The following is a 7,089-nucleotide window of genomic DNA, read 5'->3' on the forward strand; positions in this document are numbered from 1 at the left end:
CTCAGAAATCCGCCTGCCTCTGCCTCCCAAGTGCTAGGATTAAAGACGTGCGCCACCACCGCCCGGCCCTCCCTCCCTCTTTCTTGCTTTCTTTCTTTCCCTTTTCTTTCCTTTTGTGGCATGCTGATCAAACCCAAGGTTTTGCATGTGTCAGGCAAATGCTTTGCCACTGAGCTCCATTCCAATGGCTTTTTTATATTTAAAAATTATTATTGTTGTTGTTGTTAGTGTTTTGTTTGTTTTTAATACAGGTTCTCAAAACTGTGTGGATCTCTTTGTAGCTCTGGCTGTCCTGGAACTCATTATGTAAACCAGGCTGGTCTTGAACTCATGGAGATTTGCCTGCCTCTTCCCCCACCACACCCAGCCTTGAAAATTGTTTCTTTTTAAAATGGCAGGGTTTCACTGAACTACCCAGGCAGGCTTTGAACTTGTGATCCTCCTGCCTCAGCTTCTGGAGCAGCTGGGATTTCAGACCTGCAGCACATGGCCAAGCTCTAGAGACTGGTCTTGGCAGCAGCCTTTTCTGCTTCGCCACAGTAGACACTGCTTCCCATGTAGAAACAGTGTGCATTTTTTGGTGATTAGTAGAAGAAATAAAACTTAGTTCGTAATTTTTTTTGGTGTGTTCCCTATTTGTCTCGTGATAATGCTTGTATTATGTCGTTTGTTTCTCACTGATGGACATGAGATTGTTTTAGGCACTCAGATGCCCCACCAGGTTTAGTTTTAAGTCTCTCAGTTTACTTGACTCATCTGTATCTAGTGTAGGGACATGAGAGACCAAGGCTCTTGGTGGAAAGAATACTCAGGAAATTGAAGATTAGGACCCATCATCCCTTGGCAAGCATGCAGCCAGAGGCAAAAAGGATGCCTTCGTTGTGATAGTCCGTAATCCTGAGATGTCTCCAAGATGGCAGGACTCAGGTGCACCCAGGGGACCAGCCTTCCTCTTGTGGAAACAAATGGAGATTTCCGTTTCTCAGGAGAAGAAAGTAGAACTGTGTTTGACAGACATAATGGGGGGTTCTTAAGAAGTTACTTGTTCCTTGTAGCAAGTGTAAAGATTAGGGCTAGGAGGCAGCTTAGGTGGTGGATGCTTGCCTAGCATTCCTGGGTTTGGTCTCCAGCTCTACATAGAGCCAGGCATGGTGGCACATGTCTGTCTAGAAGCCCAGCACTTGGGAGGAGGAGGCACCAGGATCAGAAGTGTGATGTCATCTTCAGTTACATAGCATGTTTGAGACTAGCCTGACCTACGTGAGACCTTGTCCCTGACTAAATAAACAAATGCATAAGATTGAAGCCTGTTAGGAATAGATGCATCCCGACTCAGAATGTGAGCAATTTAAGTTTTTTTTTTTTCAGTTTCAGAAACAGCCTCATGGTTATGCTTTTTTTTCTCCTTCCTCTCTTTAGTTATTGTTAAATATTTACCAGGGTACAAATGCCCTTCCCTGTAGACCTTGGGGTATAGCGCCCCGAGATGACTTGTACACATCTCTGACTTGAAAGTCTCTGATTGCTGTCTGCAAAGCCGCTGTCTGTGGAAGGAAGTCTGCACACTGTGCTCCGCAGGCTGCTGGCACTTGACAGGGCAGGGCTGGCGCCAGTGTGAGGATTATGACATGGTGTCCCTGTAGCTTGCTTTTTACTGCCTGAGGGGAGAAGTGAGCTGCTACTGTCTCCTCTCCTGTGAATCTGTTGGTTGCTTAGTGCCTTCTGACAGGCACACGTTCTGGACTAGTCCCTTGATGCTTCTGCACGGGCAAGCGCACTCTTTCCATTTACGAGGACTTGTCGCTTCTGCAAGCCTCTCTCTCTGATCAGTAGACATTGCATATTTGCATGTGGTGCAATTTATTCATCGTCTGGTTTATAATTTATGCTTGTGTTTTGCAATGCCAGGGATCATTCTGGCAACGTTTCAACAGTTTTGTCTGTATTCCACAAGGCATTTTATATGTATGGATACAAATATATCAAAATTATAAATATGCCCAAATTATACAACAGTAACTCGCTTTAAATGTTATAATTTAAATTGTATGATTAAAATAAAAGCATGTGAGCCAAGGACTTTAAAGAACACCCCACTCCCACTTGGTTCTTAGTCAGCCCTTGAGCTACAGAAATTAATGGCCAGAGTGAAGCAATTATCTCGCGTCCGTGGGTAGTGACCTCGGAGGGGCTCAGCCTCCTTTCCAATCTGCCCTATTTTTGTCCTTAATAGCGGCATTTATCTCAATTTTAGTTTTCAGTATTTTCTTTTATGGTCATAATCTAAAAAGGTTACATAGTACCCCTTTTGGGAGCACTGAAATCTCTGCCTGCCTGTGTCTGGTCTTTCCTAAAGGGCTCTTCTGTAACCCCCTTCTGTTATCTTGTCAATTCTTGCATAAGCTGTTGCTTTTCTTTAGCACTATCTAAAAGCAACCGGAAAGGGCAAAAACAAGACATTATTCAGCTCGTGATGTCCTTATGGGTCCTCCAATCTCCTTCCTCCCTTTCCTCTTCGGGACTCCCAGGGCACTGTCTAATATCTGGCTGTAGGACTCTGCATCTGCTTCCATCAGTTGCTGGATGAAGTCTTTCCGGTGACAATTAAGCTAGGCTCTGGTTCCGCACACCCCTCAGGCATGATAAACTGTGGGTTGGAGGTTTTGTGGCTGGATTCATCTCCCAATCCCTCCACTCGAGGCCTTGCCTGGTTACAGAAGATGGCTGGTTCAGCCTTCTTGTTTCCCATTACTAGGAGTCCTCACTAGTGTCACCCACATAGATTCCATGGAGTTTCCATTGCGTTAGATTTCTAGCTTACCCTTAAAATGTCACTTCCCCCGCCCCATTCCGGTTGTCTCTGACAGTATTCTCTGCCTCCATACCCCCGACCTGATCCCTCCTGTTACCATCCCCACCAACTCCCAATTCACCAAGGAAATCTATTCTGTTTCCCCTTCCCAGGGAGACCTTTGCATCCCCCTCATTAACCTCTCCCTGTTTCTAGCCTCTCTGGGTGTGTGGATTCTAGCATGACTTTATCTTATAGCTAATATTCACTTATAAGTGGGTACATACAATAGTTGTCTTTCTGGGACAGGGTTACCTCACTCAGATGATCTTTTCTAGTTCCATTCATTTGCCAGAAAATTTCATTATTTCTTTTTTGTTGTTGTTGTTTATTTGTTTTAACAGCTGAGTAATACTTCCTTGTTTAAAAGTACCATTTTTGTTTGTTTGCTTGCTTGTTTGGTTTTTAAAAATCCATTCTTGTGCCTGCTTTGGCAGCACATAAACTAAAAAATTGGAATGATACAGAGAAGATTTGCATGGCCTCTGCGCAAGGATGACATGCAAATTTGTGAAGTGTTCCATTTATTTTTTTTAAAATAAATTCTTTGGTTGAGGGGCATCTGGGTTGTTTCCAGTTTCTGGCTATTATGAATAAAGCTGCTGTGAATATGGTGGAGCAAGTGTCCTTGTGGTAGGATGGACCATCCTTTGGGTTTATGTCCAGGAGTGGTATGGCTGAGTCTTGAGATCTATTCATTCCCAGTTTTCTGAGAAACCACCATATTGATTTCCAAAGTAGCAGTACATGTTTACAATCCTGCCAGCAGTGGAGGAATGTTCTCTTTGCTCCACATCCTCACCAGCAAGAGCTGTCACTTGTATTTTTTATGTTAGCCATTCTGACAGGTGTAAGCAATCTGAAAGTCGTTTTGATTTGCTTTTCTCTGATGGCTAAGGATGTTGAACATTTCTTTAGAGGTTCCTCAGCCATTTGAAATTCCTCTATTGAGAATTCTTTGTTTAGATCTGTACCCCATTTTCTAATATTGTTGATGTACTAGTCTCTTGAATTCTTCATATATTTGGACATCAGCCCTTTATCAGATGTGGAACTGGTGAAGATCTTTTCCCAATCTCTAGACTGCCATTTTGTCCCATTGATGGTGTCTTCTGCCTTACAGAAGTGTTTCTGTTTCATAATGTCATATTTATTAATTGTTAATCTTTTTAATTTTTTTAAATATTTATTTATTTATTTTATGTGTATGAGTACACTGTAGCTGTACAGATGGCTGTGAGCCATCATGTGGCTGCTGGGAATTGAACTCAGGTCCTTTCTTGCTCCTGCCGTCTTGCTCCAGCCCTGCTTGCTGCAGCCCCGGCGTAATTCACTGTAGCTGTCTTCAGATGCACCAGAAGAGGGCATCAGATCTCATTACGGGTGGTTGTGAGCCACCATGTGTTTGCTGGGTTTGAACTCAGGACCTTCAGAAGAGCAGTCAGTGCTCTTACCCCCTGAGCCATCTCGCCAGCCTCCTTAATTGTTGATCTTAGTGTCTGCTCTGTCAGTGTTCTGTCCAGGAAGTTGTCTCCTGTGTCAATGTGTTCAAGATGATTCCCTACTTTCTCTTCTATCAGATTCAGTGTCTCTGATTTAATGTGTGAGGTTCTTGATCCAGTTAGACTTGAGTTTTGTTTAGGGTGATAGGTATGGATCTATTAGCAATCTTTCATGTACTGAAAGCCAGTTAGACCAGCATCATTTGTTCAAGATGTTTTCTTTTTTCCATTTCATATTTTTGGCTTATCAAAACTCAGATGTCCGTAGGTTTGTGAACTTACATCTGGGTATTCGATTTGATTCCATTTATCAACATGTCTGTTTTTGGTCCAATATCATGAGGTTTTTTTGTTTGTTTGTTTGTTTGTTTGTTTTTGATCACTATTGCTCTATACTACAGCTTGAAATCTGGAATATTGATAGCTCTGGATGTTCTTTTATTGTATAGAATTGTGTTAGCTATCCTGGGATTTTTGTTTATTCACATGAAGTCAAGTATTATTTGTTCTAAGTCAATAAACTATTGTTTTGGAATTTTGATGGAGATCGTGCTGAATCTATAGACTGATTTGAGTAAGATGGCCATTTTTATTATTTGGTCCAATCCATGAGTATGAGAAATCTTCCAATCTTCTGATATCATTTTCAGTTTCTTCAAAAACTTGAAGTTTTTGTCATATAGGTCTTTCACTTGCTTGGTTATAGTTATGCCAAGAGATTTTATATTATTTGTGGTTATTGTGAATGGTTGTGTTTTCCTGATTTCTCTCTCATCACCTTTCTCAGAGAGCTACTGGATTTTTTTAAAAGTTAATCTTGTATCCAGCCACTTTGCAGAAGGTGTTTATCAGTTGTAGGAGTTCCTGGGTAGAATTTTTGGTGTTTCTCATGTGTACTATCATATCATCTGCAAATAGTTCCAATTTGAATCTTCTTGAGCTCCTTTAATTGTCTTATTGTCCTAGTTAGAACTTCAAGTACTATAATGAATAGATATGGAAAGAACCTTGTCTTATTTCTGATTTAGGTGGAACAGCTTTGAGTTTCTCTTCATTTAATTTGATGTTGGCTATTGGTTTGCTATAAATTGCCCTTATTATGTTTAGGTATGTGCCTTGTATCCCTGATATCCATGACTTGCATCATGAAGGAGTGTTGCATTTTGTCAAAGGCTTTTCCAGCAACTAATGAGATGATCATTAGTTTTTTTCTTTCAGTTTGTTTATATTGTGAATTATGTTTGATATTGAACCATCCCTGCATCTCTAGAATGAAGCCTACTTGATCATGGTGGATAATTCTTTTGATGTGTTCTTGGATTCAATTTGCAAGTATTTTATTGAATATTTTTGCATTTATGTTAATGAGGGAAATTGGTCTTTAATTCTCTTTCTTTGCTGAATCTTTCTGTGGTTTGGGTACCAGGGTGATACCAAATTCATAGAATGAATTTGGCAATATTCCTTCTGTTTCAATTTTGTGGAATAATTTAAGGAGTATTGGCATTAGTTCTTCTTTGAAAGTCTGGTGGAATTCTGCATTAAAGCTGTCTGGCCCTTGGCTTTTTTAGGTTGGGAGACTTTTCAATGACTGCTGCTATTTCCTTGGAGGTTATAGGTCTATTTAAGTTGTTTATCTGATCTTGATTTAACTTTGGTAAGTAGTGTCTATGGAGAAAATTGTCTATTCAAATTGACTTTCCAATTTTGTTGAGCACAGGTTTTCTTGTATGACCTAATAATTCTTTGAATTTCCTTGGTGTCTGTGTCTCCCTTTTCATTTCTGATTTTTGTTAATTTGGATATTTTTCTCTTTTAGTTAGTTTGGCTAAGGATTTGTCAATCTTTTTTATTTTCTCAAGGAATCAGCTCTTTTTTTTCATTAATTCTTTGCATTGTTAACTTTGTTTCTATTTTGTTGATTTCAGCCCTGAGTTTGATTATTTCCTTCTTTCTACTTCTCTTGGGTGTGTTTGCTTCTTTTTGTTCTAGAGCTTCAGGTGTACTGTTACGTTGCTCACATGAGATCTCTCCTTTTATTTATTTTATTTTATTTTATTTTATTTTATTTTTAGTGAAGGCACTTAGTTCTATGAACTTTCCTCTTACCTCAGCTTTCATTGTGTCTCATAAATTTGGTATGTTGTGTATTAATTTTCATTGAATTCTGGAAAGTTTCCAATTCTTTATCTATGCCTTCATTAGTAGTCATTCAGTAGAGTGTAGTTCAGTTTCCATGAGTTTGTAGACTTTCAATTATTTCTGTTGTTGTTGAAATCCAGCTTTAATCTGTGGTGGTCTGATAGGATGCAGCAAGTAATTTCAATTTTTTTGTATCTGTTGAGACTTGCTTTGTGATCAAGTACGTGGTCAATATTAGACAATGTTCTGTGAGGTAAGAAGAAGGTGTATTCTTTTTTTTGTTTGGGTGAAATTTTCTGTAGATATCTGTTAGGTTCATTTGCTTCACAGCACCTATTAGCTTCATTCCTAATCTGTTTAGTTTTTGTCTGGATGACCTATTCATTACCAAAAGTGGGTATTGAAGTCTTCCACTATTGTTGTGTGATGGTTCAGGTGTGATTTAAACTTTAGCAATGTATCTTTTACAAATGTGGGTGCCCTTGCATTTGGTCCATAGGTATTAAGAATTGAAATGTCACCTTGGGAGGCATGTGGATTTCTGAGTTCGAGGCCAGCCTGGTCTACAGAGTGAGTTCCAGGATAGCCAGGGCT

At 39.8% G+C, this 7,089-nt stretch overlaps 1 protein-coding gene and 1 non-coding gene across 10 annotated transcripts in view; one reads left to right on the forward strand and one right to left on the reverse strand.

Annotated features, from left to right (window-relative positions):
• Positions 1–7,089, reverse strand: part of Tjp1 (tight junction protein 1) — a 358,112-nt gene that overhangs the window by 288,021 nt on the left and 63,002 nt on the right. The gene's annotated exons all lie outside the window — the stretch shown is intronic.
• LOC116104214 lies at positions 3,273–3,381 on the forward strand. The gene has a single exon (XR_004123749.1). It is a non-coding gene; the product is annotated as a U6 spliceosomal RNA (small nuclear RNA).

Source organism: Mastomys coucha, unplaced genomic scaffold (genome assembly GCF_008632895.1).
Source record: "Mastomys coucha isolate ucsf_1 unplaced genomic scaffold, UCSF_Mcou_1 pScaffold21, whole genome shotgun sequence".
NCBI lineage: Eukaryota > Metazoa > Chordata > Mammalia > Rodentia > Muridae > Mastomys > Mastomys coucha.